Source organism: Diceros bicornis, chromosome 1, assembly GCF_020826845.1.
Source record: "Diceros bicornis minor isolate mBicDic1 chromosome 1, mDicBic1.mat.cur, whole genome shotgun sequence".
Lineage (NCBI taxonomy): Eukaryota > Metazoa > Chordata > Mammalia > Perissodactyla > Rhinocerotidae > Diceros > Diceros bicornis.
In genome coordinates this window covers 15,000,323-15,015,350 of record NC_080740.1, presented here as the reverse complement: position 1 = coordinate 15,015,350, position 15,028 = coordinate 15,000,323, and positions in this window count along the sequence as shown.

The window sequence follows — 15,028 nt, the reverse complement described above, 5'->3', positions numbered from 1 at the left end:
TATTCCTACAGTGAAATATTCTGCAGCAGTTAAAAATGAATGGACTGTCTTGAAAACAACGTCGGGTGAAAACAACAAATTGAAAAAATACACGTGATATCAATGTAATGTTAATCTTTATTAAAATGTAAAATTTTTAAAAAGCTCCCCCAGTACAAAAGTTGTTAGTACATAACTATGTAGTAAAATTATAAGAATATGTCAGGGAAAGATGCATGCCAACTTCAGGATGGGGGTTACCCCAGGGGGGAGAGGGAGCCTTTAACCATACGGGTTTTAGCTATATGAATAATGTTTGTTTCCTTAAAAAAAAAAAAAGACTTAGAAAGATGAGGGAACGTAGAGAAGCATGGGAAAGCTTTATAGAAGAAGTGACATTGAAGCTAAGTTCTTGAAGTCATAAGCAAGTTTAATAGGAATATTCAAAAGACATACTGAAATGCTGAATCTTTTACACTTTTTGTGTAATTTTAACTCTACATATAGGAAAATTCACTTTTTTTGGTGGTATACAATTCTAGGAGTTTTACATATGCAAAGAATCATGTAATCACTCCCACAAGCAGGAAACAGTGCAGTTTCATCCTGTCTTCCCCAAATTCCTATGTTCTCTCCTTTGTAGTCACCCTTTGCTCTTTGTAGTCAACTCCCCCATAAGCTTCAACTCTGGAAACTACTGATCTGTTCTCCATCCCTATAGTTTTGCCTTTTCCAGAATGTAATATAAATGGAACCATGCAGTATGTAGACTTTTTTTTGCATCTGGCTTCTTTCACTTAATGAACTGATCTTCTTCTATGTTGTTGAGTGTATCAGTAGTCTGTTTCTTTTGACTGCTGAGCAGTATGTCATTACATGGACATGCCACAGAATGTTTATCCTTTTACCAGTTGAAGGCCATTTGCATTATTTCTGGTGTAGAGTTTCTTGATTCCAGGAATGGACTCATTGTTGTCCAGGGTGTTGTCATGTATAATGTGGATCTGTGAATGGTTATTGTATTACATTGATAAATGTGTTCGGTTATTTGCCCCCAGAGGCCAACTCTATAATCTGATGTTAAATACTGTGCAGTGTTGGGCTAGGTAAAACCTACCCAGCCAAATGTAGAGAAAAACATGCGTGTTCACAGTCATTTGGAAGTTGCTGTCTAATTTAGTTACCTTGAATGCAATAGGACAGAATAACTAGAGAGGCGGATGATCTGCATGTGAGAATTTACAGGTCTGTGGCTGATGACTTAGATTTCTAACTCTTTGAGCATCCGTATATTTCCAAGTGTAGAACAATGGCTTGTTTCTAAATATTTCCCAAATCCTTGTTGAAAGATTGACCTTTGCTCTTTGAGGTCCACGTTGAGCCTTACTGGCAGAATGAGTTTCCCACACATCTGATACAGGATGACAACTTTACATCATCAGTCTAGGAGTTCTAAACATTTTAAGGATTCAGAGTAATTCCAGATCTTGGTCTAACCTGTCAACCCTCAAGGGCTTGGTTTCTTCTTGTTTGGTTTCCTCTTGTTTATATCTTACCTGGACCCTGAGAAGCCATCAGCTGGACTGTACAGAGTAGGTGCTAAGTTCAGGAACAGAGTATGTAAACCTGTGTGGGCATACAAGCATTTCTTAATGTATGTCTCAGAATTCCAAAGTCAAATATCAATTGTTTGTGAATTACCTACTACTTAAAGCCTTATTTATTTTAAACACTTATAGTCCTCTCATAGCTATTTGAAAGCTGTCTTTGTCAAAGCCAGCTGTCCCAGTATTAATGTGCAAGATGGGAAGGAGAGAAGTAAGCAAATGTTCGTAGACTGACTACTTTCTGGGCGTGGTTAGAGTAGAGAAGACGACAATCCCAGCTGTAAAGAGTGATCACAGTGTTGTGATCACAGGAGTGCTGTTTTTAATCCTAGTTCTGTTGCTAAAACAGGGTGTTTTTCTAGGTTAAAATTTTATCCAGTTGCTACATATGAGACTTCACATGACATTCTTAGTTTTAGTTCTAATAATCAGCATCACCCTCTGGCAAATGACTCTAGAAACAAAAGTTTCATTTAACTAGACAACTAAAAGAATAGTTAGTAACATAGGCGCTTGGAATTCACTTTGGATAAGTTCTTAAGTAAAGGTTAGAGAAGTTATAAATCAAGGGATGTAGATGCCACATTTTAGCTTTGTTAAGGCTCTGTGAGACCTTGGGAAAAAGTCTCCCTTTTTGTACCACAATTTTCTCACTTATAAAAGGGCAAAGGAGTAAACACGTTGCTACTTACAATTTTAAGATTCCGCCAGCAAGAAGCACTTTATGAACCCTGGGCTTTGCTGTTATAGATTTCTTTCATTAATCATGCAAAATTGCGTTGATGGAGGCATCTACCATTTTCCTGCTTAAGTTAATTACAACACACCTAAGCTTCATGTTTTCTGGTGCACTTTGAAGATTTTGAGCAGGTGGCCATTTCCCCCAAATAAGCTAATTTGCAGCCCTTTATTCAAATTAGATAATTTAGAAGCGTGCACTCATAACTTTTGTCGTTACTGCTGCAAATGTATTTAGTAAACACGTCCAAGCTAAGAAGTGCTGGACTGTGACGATCAGCAGCCCAGTGACTTAGCAGCTGTTCTCCCACTAAGAGATCACCTTCGTGCTTTGTGCTACAAATAAATTGGTGCTGCCTTAATATCGAGTGTGATTTCTAATGAAAATGCAACTACTGATGGTAAACAAAGAAGAGACACCTTTCAAATGACCACCAATTCCATGATTGTGGATTAAGATTATGGATTAAGCCTTTTTCTCTTCCAGGCACTGTTTTTTAAAATGAGATTCTGTTCAAGAGTGTCACAGTAGCATAATATAAATTGGTGGCTCTGGCTTTTTAAACTTTGGTTCTCTCTCCTGTAAAGCAGCATAAGTGAGTGCCTTATCATAATGTTGGAATAATGACATCTCAAGGCCTGTGTGCTGCATTCACAAGCAAGGAAAGTCCCAGAATGGGGTTGACTCAGCAGTACCTGACCGGGCTGCTTAATGCACTGATGAATACCATTGCCCCTAGGAATTAAATATAGAGGTGCCTGGAGCTTGTGTAAAGTTCTCTGTGCCATTTGAAAAAGGTACTCAGAGAAAAGATAGGCTGATTTTTAATTTTAATGTTTTACTCATCGGTTTAAGTACATTTATGGTTTGCTTTGCAAAATGTCAACAGACATCCCAAGTGGATAACATTTAAAAAAGATTGAATTTCCTGTATTTACTCTAATATCATCTCAAAAATGTGGTCATCAATGCCTACAGGTTCATCAGTAAAGACAACCCACTCAAATGATTATTAAAAAACATCCATCAATGCTTTTTGTTATTTTCCACATTATCCCAAATTCTCATTGATTAGAATTCCAGTAAAATAGATCTAAAGGTTTCATTCTAGTTTTGATTCACTTAGGAAGGACTCCAAACGAAGTTCCCATTTACAAGATGGCCAAAAGGCACTCCAAGAAGGAAATACCTATTACCTAACGGTATTAGTGTTCATCTGTATTATAAACAACATTGTAAATTTCTATGTTATAAACTCAACAATTGATAAAACACTTTCACGTAAATCATCTCATTTCATGTATATTATCTCACAACGATCTTATAAGATAGATTGGTGATGACAATTATTTATCCTCATTTTATAGTAAAGGATACTGAAGTTGAGAAATATTGAAAATAACTCACTTAATGGAGTACTTTCTTTGTGCCAGGCAGTGTTCTAAGAACTTGACTTGTTTTTAATTCATTTGATCTAGATAGGGGCTATGGGAAGTGGATGTTATTATTGTCATCTTCACTTTATAGATTGAACCACAGATGTACAGAGGGGTAAAGGAACCTGTCCAAAGCTGCAGAATGAGTAAATAGTGGAGTCAGATGAGACTCCACGTGTCTGGTTCCAGATTCAAGTGCTTAACCATCACACCTCTCTGCCCAGCCAAAGTTCAGCAACTTGCCCCAGGAAATTTGGCCACTAAGTGTTGGATCCTAAATTAGAACATGGGTCTTCTGAGTCTTAGCGAAGTGCTCCTCCATTTTGCATTTGGTTGTAACTTCTCTCATTATCTTCCACACTACATTTTACTACCTAATGTACTTCTCATCTTCCTCCTAATGGATTGTGAACTTCCGTAGTGCAGGCAAAAGAGGATGATTCGTTTTATACAGGGATTATCCCGTGCCATGTCTGGAAATTCTAATATAAGAAGGATCCAGTTAAAAGGTATTGAATTAAATCAAAGTTATGGAACTCCTTGAACGTTTTAGGCCTACAGATTTACAATTGGAATTTCGGTGACATAAAAGTAGTTGACAATGGGAAGGGAATGGTGATTAAATCAGAGAAAAGAGAGAAAGGGTTGATATGATAGGAAAGAGTGAGATAATGTTTGTATAGCCCTTGCTGTGTGCCAGACACTTTTAATATATCAACCCATTTAATCCTTACAACATTCTATTATTATCTCCTTTTTATGAATAGGGAGACTAAGGTCCAGAGGTTATATCACCAACCCATAACTATACCTATTTGTGGGTGTGTATGTATGTAAAAGAGGGAGAAAGAAAGTGATATAGATTGTCTGGCTTCCCCAGCTCCCACACCAATAATTCCCAAAGATTTCCCTGGTATATTTATTTAATTTTCATCAGAGATTTTCTGTCCTGGATGTCCTACCCTACTGACTTTTCCTCCTCTATTCCAGTCTCTGCATAGCACCGCAATTATCTTTCTAAAATAATATATCTAATTCTGCTCCTCCTTGGTTTAAAACATTTGATGGTTCCTCACTGCTTACAGGTTATGTGGCCTGCTACACCACAACCCTGTTTTACATTTTCATCATCATTTCAGCCTCCTCCCCGACTTTTTATTATGGTTACATTTAAACGCTCTTTTATCCCTGGATGGATCATGTACTTCATTCTCTCGTGACTTTATCCGTGTTGTCCTCTCTGCCTGGAATCCTGTTCCCCTCCTTTTTACCTGGAGAATCACACTCATCCTGCAGGATAAAATTCAAATATATTTCTTGATGAAGACTTTTATGGATAGAATTAATATATCACTCCATTAATATATACTTTAATTTAACAACAACAGTAACAACTCACATCTACTGAATGCTTAGGTGCTATAATTCTATTATTATTGATGAAGAAAAGGAAATTAAGATGCTTTGTGTAATTTGCTCAGATCACTTGGATAGTGAATCTTCGGACAGATCTGTCTGACCCCCAAACCCATAAATTCAACCACTTTGCTTTCTCCACTGATATCACATATTAGGTTGCATGGTTATGTATGTCTTTTTCTTCAATAGTATGAACTCCAGAAAAGCAGTTATTTGCTTTGGATTCTTTGTACCTGGCCCAGTGTCTGTACTATAGAAGGAGCTCTGTGAACACAGTTAAAGGACTGAATGGATCTCTATGTTCCCTATCCCCTGGGCTACATTTCTCTCCCTGGCCCATCATGTCCCACGCCACAGATGAGGACCGTGCTACTTCACTCTGTTCTCCCACATTACTGACTTCTAAAAGTGGTTGTTCCCGAATTGACCATCTGGAAACCTGTTGCCTGTGAGGGCCTTTACTTAATATCTTTAGTAACTATGGCCAGAAATTAATGGCATGCATATGATCTGCTCTACAACTCTTGGACTGCAGGCACTATCGTTTAGTTTTATATTTCTGAGTTGAATCAGGACTGGCTTGAATCTTATCTTTTCGATAGGCATTAACTTCAATATCACACCCTCAGAAGGCCCCTTCCCCTCTTCTGGATTATCCAAGGAATCTACAGGTTTAGAGTCCCCAAAGAAGTCCCCGGGCCACTCTGGTCCCAGGAGAACCCTCATGCCCCGTGTTGTCTGGGGCCATCGTGGCATTGCTTCCTGTTGTTACTGCACAAAATTGGGGTTCTCTTGCCCAGTGCACATAAATAAAAAACCGATTAATTACAGCATCAGCTTTTGGGAGAAAAATCAGCTTTATTCTGTGAGATCAATCTGCAGGGAGAGAGGGGGGCATGTGCTGTCAGATCTGTCTCCCTGATTCAGGATTTGGGCAAAATTTAAGAGGTTAGGGAGAACAGGCTGGCACATGGAAGTGCTGATGGGACAGGTTTTGATTGGTGAGCTTCAAGCATTTATGGTAAGGTTTTAAACATTTGTGACAGAGTTGTAAACATTTATGACAGAGTTCTAAATATTTATGATGAGGTTCTAAACTTTTGTGATAGGGTTCTAAACATTTTTGATGAGATGGGGAAGGAGTTTTAACGCCAGATCTTCCTGGATGAGGGACGCCTTGCTTCTGATAAGAGTCCGACTTTCAAGTTCTGGTCGTGTCCTGGTCCTTGGGTTCCGTGGAAAGGAGGATCTTTGTTTCTGAGGTCATTTCAGGTCACGATTTCTTCTTTTGTGCATGCTCTGGCTACATGACTTTGCAGTTTTTCTGAAAGACAATCCTTATTCACTTGTTGATAAGAGAGGTGGTCTGTTCGAACCGGCTCTAACTGGGCCCATGGTTACATTGTCACCACACTGCACTGCACAGAGCTCTAGGCCAGGATGCTGCTTTGAATGAAGGTGATTTCCCCAGAACTCAGATCTTGGCACCCATCCTTTGAGTTCGTACAGCGTCCAAGGACCCACCAGTAAAATGCCATGCTAGATGGTATCCACTGTCCCACATTCAGCCGCTGGGTATTCACATACAGGGGTCAGCAGTCTTCCCTTTCCCTGGCCAAAGGATCCATTCCCCTTCTGTCTCTGACAATAGAGCTCTGCATAAAAACACAAATGTCTGTTTACTTCCACAAACATTTCCCTTCCTTTTTGAAAATTCCCTCTCCCAAGGACAGATTGGGAGACCTCATGGCATCTTCTTGCTAAAGGTCAATAGCAAAGCACCACTTAGCTCTTCAGCAGGTTATCCTGTTAATTAGTTAAGTCTTCAGTGGGGTGCCCAGTTTAAAAAACAGAAATGCCAGAACTTAATGGTACGCATAAGTGAGAGTTGCCCTTTTGAAAGGAGTCACTTGTTATACGTTATTACAATATGCTGCCATTGTTTAAACATTTTTTTTTTAATTCATCTTCAGGTTTTCAGAGCCTACAGCCCAATCTTTTTTATTACTCCCAAAGAGAGCAAATATTTATATTTGAAAATGGATTTTATTTTGGAAAGAGCCCAATGTTATTTGGCTTAGTTTTATGAATAAAATCAGTGTGAAAAGCTGCTTTTGGTCCAAAAGGAGGCGAAACTATAAAGTAATGACACTGATTTTGTGAGTCTTACCAAGTCCAAAAGGGAATTTCCTTTATAGTGTCAGGATGGCGTGTCAGGGAAATAAGTGTATAGCTTCCAAATGTGACTACCTAAGCATGACGCAAACCTGAATACAAACGTTCTGGTATATTTATTGCCAACTACTCTCATTACCGTATGAAGGTACAACTTGCATATTATGTTCAAAATTCTTGCTGAAAATATCTAGCAGTAGACTGGTGCTTCTCAAGTTCAGTGTAAACATGAATCCTCTAAGGTTGTTAAAGTGAGGTTTCTGATTTAAGAGCTCTGGTGTGGGCCCTGAGACTCAGCATTTCTAAACAGCTCCCAGATGATGGTCCAGGGGTCTCTCCTTAGGTAGCACTGCTCTAGACTCTCTGAATAGCCCTGTTAAGCAAGTTAAATCTTGGTTTGCACATGGATATTGCTATCCACATGAAACCACATGTGAGTTGGTTTGTTCCTTAGCAAAATATTTGTTTGTGCTCATGTACATATGAACTTTGCCTCAGAACAGAGAATTTTCTGTGTACTTTATCAATGAAGCAGCAGCAATGACCCTGTGCCATTTTCCTTAGATTGGATGTTTTCTTTATTACAGAACACAACAGAAATTTCTATGGAAAAAAATGATAAAATATTTTAACTGTTCAATCTCACTAATTATTACATGGCAGCTATCATCACATAAGAAAAAGAAAGGTACATTTTGATGTATTTAAAGCTGTTGTTTCTGATTTGACAATTTTTGAAACTGATGTACAAAAAGTTCTCTTGCTAGGTAGCTAAAAACAAAATCCTATTTCACAGCTAAAATATAAACAGCTAAGATACAATCGGAGGACTAAATTTCACAGCTACAAAAACACAGATGTGAAACATAACTTTAGAGTGTAATAAAGCCAAATAGCTTTGCCAAATAGCTTTGCATGCTAATAATCGATGTTACAAATAAAGATGAGAATGACTTTGTTAGAATTTTTTAGTGTTTACCTGTGGACTGAGCATGTTCTCACTAATGTTACCTGTTTAACTGAGAGTGTTCTCAAGTTACCTACCACATATGCATCTATTAAATGCCTACTATGTGTATCTTGTTAGGAACTAGTGATATAGAGTTGAATGTAACATTAAGTCATTCTTTCAAGGAGCTATCCTTTATTACATAATATGACCTGTGTCAAGTAATTTCTTTGAGTTAATTTTTTTTGGATTATAAAACTAGTGTATGCAAATTGGAAAAAATGTTAGAATATACAGACAAAAATTACAAAAAGTAAAATGTACATTATTAAAAATCCCATCACTGTTAACATTTTAATGTTGTAATTTAAATTTCCATTGACCTAACCCTAAGTATTATTATTTCTGGCATCTTGGTGTACTTTATTATTATTATTTTTAATTGTGGAAATAACTCTTACTGGCCAATGTCAAGGTATATTTCAGTTGAATTTTTATGCCTATTTTTGTCTGGGCTGAATTGTGGAAACCCACAATAACTGTGTATATGACGTGTGTGTGTTTGTGTGTATGTTAGGGTGGAGATTGGGAGTTTCTCTGGGATCAGCTCTTCCCTAATAGAGTAAGGAACAAGAGAAGTAGCTGGACTTCCATCCGCCTCTGTAGGTATTCATAGGCCAGAGACCCTTTATGATATAACTGATACGGTTTATATCCCCAGAGTTATCATGTGTACATTATGTTTTGCTTTGTCAATTTTGTGATAAGTTTCTTGGATTGTGATAATTTTGGATTAGGGGTCAGTGGACCTGTTCCTTTACTAAAATCTGTTGCACATTTTTATCATCTGTAAAATAAGGTACATGAACTACATGTTCTCAGTTTTCTCGAAGTCTTGAATTTTGAAATTCTGTGGCTATTTTCTTTATTCATATCTTGCATGTAAATAGGTCTATCCTGGTAGATACCTTCATATACCTTTGATAATCATCTTTGAATCAATGTAAACTTGATGTCTCTTAAAATCTACAATCTAGCATAATAATCTAGAATAGACCTTGGCAAATTACTGGCTGCACACTAAATCTGGCCCACTGCCTATTTTTGTAAACAAAGTTTTATTGGAACACAGCCATGCCTGTTCATTTACGTATTGTCTGTGGTTGCTTTCAAGCTACAATGGCAGAGTTAAGTAGTTGTAGAAAAAAATTGTTGCCCTCTATCTAGATTAATAATCTCCTGGATCAATAAACATGCTTTTCTTCAGATACTTAGAGTGAGTATGAATAAGTATGATATCACAGTTATGATAAGAGGAGGTGTGGATGTGGAAGATGTGCATGGGTTGTACAAACCAGCTTCTGTTTTTTTTAAGGGTTATTCCTAAATAGAATTTACTTGAGCTTGATTTCCAGAGGTCAGCTAGATCTGCATTAGGTAAATGTCACCTCTGCTGTCATGAGAGAAACTAGGGTGTCAGAGTGACACTCTTTGAGCCTGGCAACATTCATCATGAACGGCTCAGGCAGGAGCATTTTCAATTAATGTGGGGACCCTCTGTAATAAAAACCAAGCCAGGAAAGCCAAGAGCTTTTAATAGCGTAAGGTTAGAGGTATTATTTCGCGAGGAATAGGGGTCAAAGTCATGTTCATAGCTGATATACATATTCCTCATGAAGATTAGATGGGGCCTTGCTCAAGGAGACCAGACCTTGGAGTCTTTGGAAGAAAATGAACCATCTCTGTGATAAGGGGTACAAACCTTCAAGTATTTAGGAGGGAAACGAGTTGCAACATTAGTGGTGAAGAGTGTCCTAAAAGATCTTGAAATACCCGCCCTTTTCATGGACCACTGATTCAGAGGAAGCTTAAGCAGAGACAGACCTCTGTGATTTCCCAACAAAGTCTGAGATGGCAGAGTTTGCAAAACAGAAGATGAGACGAGGCCCAGGTCTCAGGTCTTCTGAGGGGAAGAGTGTTGCATCCTGTGCTGAGAGGGCCTGAAGAGTAGAAGGCTTAAGGGAAGAGAAAGGGAGGGAGAGTGTCCTCAGGGAATACCCTCCAAAGGCCTAGATAGGGAGACCTCGCCCCTCTCAGGTGCTGCAAAAGGTCTAAATAAGTGTAGACTTTAATGACCTTGAAGTATTGGATCTTACGCTGCTTCGAGACACCCGTTGAGCCTTTGGTAAAAGAATGCTAAAATATCCATCAGTCTGGTTTGTATCATTCTAATGAGAGTTCTAGAATGAAGATCAGTCTGAATCTGAATGATTCCAGTCTGCCCCTTTGTAGACCACCAGCAAACGGCCACCCAGCCTGAGTGATTGGGAGGCCCCTTCCTCTGATTTCTCCCTCTACTGCTGGACAGAAAGGAGACTCCTGCTCTCTCTTCTAGAGAGCCTTAAAACTCTTAACTCGATGGAAATTATCAGGTATTTGAGATGATTGGAACTGAATTGAAGTTTTCTTTTCTTATTATTGTTATTTTATTGAGGTCATATTGGCTTATAACTTTGTATAAATTTCAGGTGTACCTTGTTATATTCCAGTTTCTGTATAGACTGTATTGTGTTGACCACCAATAGTCTAGTTTTTATCTGTCACCATACCTATGTGTCCCTTTACCCCTTTTACCCTCCCCCCAACCCCTTCCCCTCGGGTAACCACCAACCTGTTCTCCCATCTATGTGTTTATCTTCCGCATATGACTGAAATCATATGGTCTTTCTCTGTCTGACTTATTTTGCTTAGCATAATACCTTCAAGGTCCATCCATGTTGTCACAAATGGCATGATTTTGTCTTTTTTATGGCTGAGTAGTAGTCCATTGTGTATATATACACCACATCTTCTTTATCCATTCATCCATTGATGGGCATTTAGGTTGCTTCCACATCTTGGCTATTGTGAATAGTGCTATGATGAACATAAGGATGCATAAATTTCTTTGAATTGTTGATTTCATGTTCTTTGGATAAATACCCAGTAGTAGGATGGCTGGATCATATGGTATTTCTATTTTTAGTTTCTTTTTTTTGTGAGGAAGATTAGCCCTGAGTTAACATCTGTTGCCAATCTTCCTCTTTTTGCTGAGGAAGATTGGCCCTGATCTAACATCTGTGCCCATATTCCTCCATTTTATATGTGGGATGCCTGCCACAGCATGGCTTGATGAGCGGTGCATAAGTCCACGCCCAGGATCCGAACCCATGAACCTTGGGCCACCGAAGTGGAGCCCGCAAACTTAACCACTACACTGCTAGGCTGGCCCCTATTTTTAGGTTTTTTGAGAAATCTCCATTCTGTTTTCCCTAGTGGCTGCACCAGGTTGCATTCCTACCAGCAGTATATGAGAGTTCCCTTTTCTCCACATCCTCTCCAACATTTCTTAATTTTTGTCTTGGTGTTTATAGCCATTCTAATGGGTGTAAGGTGATATCTCAATGTAGTTTTGATTTGCATTTCTCTGATGATGAGTGATGTTGAACATCTTTTCATGTGCCTATTGGCCATCTGTATGTCTTCTTTGGAAGAATATCTTTTCATATCCTCTGCTCATTTTTTTTTTTTTGAGGAAGATTAGCCCCCAGCTAACATCCGATGCCCATCCTCCTCATTTTGCTGAGGAAGATTGGCTCTGGGCTCACATCCGTGCCCATCTTCCTCCATTTTATATGGGATGCCGCCACAGCATAGCTTAACAAGCGGTGCAGCGGTGTGCAGCTGGGATCTGAACCTGTGAACCCCAGGCTGACAAAGTGGAGCGCGCACACTTAACCACTATGCCACCGGGCTGGCCTCTCCTCTGCCCATTTTCTGATCAGGTTGTTTGTTTTTTCGTTGTTGAGTTGTGTGAGTTCTTTATATATTTTGGAGATTAACCCCTTGTCGGATATATGATTTGCAATTATTTACTCCTAGTTGGTGGGTTGTCTTTTCATTTTTTTTTCCTGGTTTCCTTTGCCTTACAGAAGCTCTTTAGTCTGATGAAGTCCCATTTTTTGATTTTTTCTTTTGTTTCCCTCACCTGAGTAGACATGATATTCGAGAAGATCCTTCTAAGACTGATGTCAAAGAGTGTACTGCCTGTATTTTCTTCTAGGAGTTCTACGGTTTCATGTCTTACCTTCAAGTCTTTAATCCATTTTGAGTTAATTTTTGTGTATGGTATAAGATAATGGTCTACTTTCATTCTTTTGCATGCAACTGTCCAGTTTTCCCAACACCGTTTATTGAGGAGACTTTCCTTTCTTCATTGTATGTTCTTAACTCCTTTGTCAAAGATTTCTGTCCGTAGATATGTGGCTTTATTTCTGGGCTTTCAGTTCTGTTCCATTGGTCTGTATGTCTATTTTTGTGCTAGTACCATGCTGTTTTGATTACTATAGCTTTGTAGTATATTTTGAAGTCAAGGATTGTGATGCCTCCAGCTTTTTTCTTTTTCTCAGGATTGCTATAGCTATTCCGGGTCTTTTGTTGCCCCATATGAATTTTAGGATTCTTTGTTCTATTTCCATGAAGAATGTCATTGGGATTCTGATTGGGATTGCACTGAATCTGTAGATTGCTTTAGGTAATATGGATGTTTTAACTGTGTTTATTCTTCCAATCCATGAGCATGGACTATCTTTCCATTTCTTTATGTTGTCTTTGATTTCTTTCAATAATGTCTTATAGTTTTCAGTGTATAGGTCTTTCACCTCTTTAGTTAAATTTGTTCCTCCGTATTTTACTCTTTTTGTTGTGATTGTAAATAGAATGGTATTCTTGACTTCTCTTTCTGCTAGTTCGTTATTAGTGTATAGAAATGCAACTGATTTTTGTATGTTGATTTTGTATCTGGCAACTCCACTGTATTTGTTGATTATTTCTAATAGTTTTTTGGTAGATTCTTTGGGTTTTCTATACAGAGAGGTTTTCTTTTTGAAGTACATAAAAGATTTTAAAGATTATTGAAAATAATTTAATTTTCAAGAGAAGCCAAGCATCTTGTATCAGCAACAAATAGAAAAATTAATTTCTCTTTTTATTTCTTTCTTTCAGCCTTTTGCCTATTATCATGGCATTAATTACTCTGATGGTATCACGGAAACTGGGCAACATGCTGACATTTCCTGGGGACTTTAACTATTTTCTTTTACAACAATGGGCAGAATATTTATTATTGGGACTGTTCTAGGAAATCCAAGAAATATAGTGGTCATAATCATGTTGACTCAAATTTTCTGTCTGATTCTCTTCGAATGTAGTGGTGGTATAGAGACAGCTTATTGTTACCCTTATTCATTTTTCAACCTTTTATATTTTTGGAGAAGGCATTCCTTGTTTATTGGCATAAAAGGTAGTTATATAGGTGGGTATGACATAGGGGGCATCTTGAAGGTGTCTGGATGAAGAGATGTCCCCCACTGTTTCCTTAAACTCTAACTTAAGTGATTCATTTCCACATGTTGAATATTTTGTTTTTCCTGCTGTTGTCCTCTCTTAACAGCTCAGTGTGAATAATTTTTATCAGATTCCTTTATTACTATTTTGAACAGATTCAACCAATATCAAAGATGTTCAAAGCAGTCAGTCTAACAAAAGAGGAGAGAAGAAGACAGAAAGGGAAGGAGAGAGGGATACTTATCATGTTACTTTACTATATAAATGTTTCAGACACCTGCATTAGAGGCCTCATGGGTTTTCTCTCTTAAAAAGAAACTTAAAAATTGTGCTAAAACCAATTTCTAGTGTGGCATGAGTTAATCATGGAACATTGTTTTTTTGTTACTACATGGACTCTTTTATTGGAGTTTAAGGAGAGTTTTTCTTTGATTGTAAAGATGGAGACCACTTTTGGTGTGAAGTATCTCTAGAGTATTTATCAATAACTTGGCTACATCTTTCGATATCTGCATGATGAACATATTCACAGAATCCTGCTCTTATCTTGACATTCTTAACTCCTCTAAAATTTTTTATTGTTGTTTGTTCAACTATTTTCTTGCCTCCCCAGCTTTATTGAGATATAATTCACATGTAACATTGTGTAAGTTTAAGGTGTACAACATGTTGATTTGATACACGTATATATTGTGAAATGATTACCAACATAGCATTAGCTAACACCTCCATCTCATCACACAATTACCATTTTTTTTTTGTGGTAAGTACATTTAAGATCTACTCTCTTAGCAACTTTCAAGTATATAATACAGTATTGTCGACTATAGATACCATGCTGTACATTAGATCCCCAGAACTTACTCATCTTACAACCGGAAGTTTGTACTCTTTGACCAACCTCTCCCCATTTCCCCCCCACCTCAGCCCCTGCTAACCACCATTCTACTCTCTGTTTCTATGTGTTAGGCTTTTTTACGTTCCACATATAAGTGAAATCATACGGTATTTCTCTTTCTCTGTCTGACTTATTTCATTTAGCATAATACTCTCAGGGCCCATCCATGTTGTTGCAAATGGCAAGACTTCCTTCTTTCTCATGGCTGAATCATGTGTTCAACTATTCTCTAATTTCTCCCTTTCAGATTTCCTGGTCTCACATTTGTACATATTTGAATGCTTGTTTCTATCCTTAGAAGTTAAGTGGATGCATTTCAATCAAAAAATACACCACCATGTTCATTAAGGATTAATAAAAATATTGTCTTAACATGGCAAGTTTTTTTTCTCGTATAATTTTCTTTATCTTAGTCTGTTGGAAAATATACCAAAAGATTTT